At 40.8% G+C, this 1,639-nt stretch overlaps 1 pseudogene; it reads right to left on the bottom strand.

The window, feature by feature from the left end:
• LOC103743916 overlaps positions 1–1,639 on the bottom strand; it is a 27,997-nt pseudogene that overhangs the window by 14,691 nt on the left and 11,667 nt on the right.

Genomic DNA, 1,639 nt, shown 5'->3' with positions numbered 1-1,639 from the left:
CTTGGTGTTTCAAAGCCTGGCTGCCTTCATCAGGACTTGTCCTGTGAGGGCCTCATCAAAGGAGACTTCCTTACTGTCAAACACAAGCATTAGTCTGAGCGTGCAAAGGAGAAGGTCATGAGGTTCCTCAGCAGAGAAAGGAGTGACCACTGGGCCAGAGCAGCATGGGGAGAAGGAATGGCAGTCCTGGTCCTTGATTAGCAGAAGCTCCAGATGCACACTAGTAAAGTGTAACCAACATTGTCTCCTGTAGGTGGTACAGAACTGAATGAGAAAGAACCAAGGGCTACCCAGGTAAAGATAGCATTGAGGGAAATGGTTCAGGGACTGGAAAGATACACAGGAAAGTCAGGAGGTAAATCCTGGAGACGTTTAGTAACATCTCTTCACTACTCTCGGCTGTCGAGGACTGCAGTGATGGCGCAGTGCTCTCTGCTCCTACTGGGTAGACCTCTGTCCAGAACCGGTGCTTCAGCCACTTCTTTGTTTTCTTCAGTTGCTTATTGTGCTTGAAGGAGTCCAAGTGGGTGAGAATGCCCATGATTTTAGGAAAGCCATGCATTTGACAGATGTTTAGAAACTCAAATGTCTCCATTTCAAACCCAAAGCTGGCATCTATAAGCATCAGTACCTAGAAACAGAACACAATTTCTCAAGGAAACCACAGAAACAGACCACTCAAATAAAGAGGCAGGAAATTATGACCCTTGGGCCAAATCCAATCAATCATTTGTTTCTTAGATCTTAAAAAGAACTCCAACAACAGCATCTCCTTTAATACGTATACTCTTAAAATTACAAAAGCATTAATTAGCATTTCAGTCATTTCAAAAACATAAGGTTAGCTAGGCCGTGGCATAAACCTTTAATCCCAGCAGAAGCCAGGGGAGCTCTGTGAATTATAGGTTAGAATGGTCTTCCAACAGTCATGGCTACATAGTGAGATCCATTTCAATCAATCAATCAATCAATCAATCAATCAATCAATCAATCAATCAATCAGTTAACAAATAATTTTTTTAAGTAAAAGGTTTAACAAGCTTATACTAAAACACTTCATTGATAGCTATCATATTTTCAAATTTTGAGTTTTATTTAGTTTCCTGAATTTAAAATGACATGGCTTTAAAAATACATATTACCAGGAGTTGGAGAGATGGCTCAGTGGTTAAGAACACTGGTTGTTCTTGCAGAAGACCCCGGTTCGAATCCCAGCACCCACATGGCAGCTAACAACTGGCTGTAACTCCAGTCCCAGGGGATCCAACAGCCTCTTCTGTCCTCTGCGGGTACTGCACGACATGGGGGTACTTACCTACATGCATGGAATACACACATATCATAAAATAAAAATAATATTAAAAAAATCCATTGCAAAGGCCAGAAATGTTGAAAGTATTTGGGAGCTCTTATCTAATCCTTCAGAGATTCTAGCGTTACCTCTTCAGAGGGAGGAATGTTAGAGCAGCAAAAAGCCCCATTTGAAAAAAAAAAAAGAAAGAGTACATGAAGTTATTAGAAAAAAAGTGATGGGGAGATATGGGAGGAGTTGGAGGGGAGGGAGTGGGCATGGATTTGATCAAAACACCTTATATGCATGTATGAAATTCTCATTAAATTATTTATTTAAGAAAAAAGA

Source organism: Nannospalax galili, unplaced genomic scaffold, assembly GCF_000622305.1.
Source record: "Nannospalax galili isolate Female #2095 unplaced genomic scaffold, S.galili_v1.0 scaffold630, whole genome shotgun sequence".
Classification (NCBI taxonomy): Eukaryota; Metazoa; Chordata; class Mammalia; order Rodentia; family Spalacidae; genus Nannospalax; species Nannospalax galili.
Note: the sequence above shows the minus strand (reverse complement) of the source record. Positions and strands in the feature narration are given on the sequence as shown.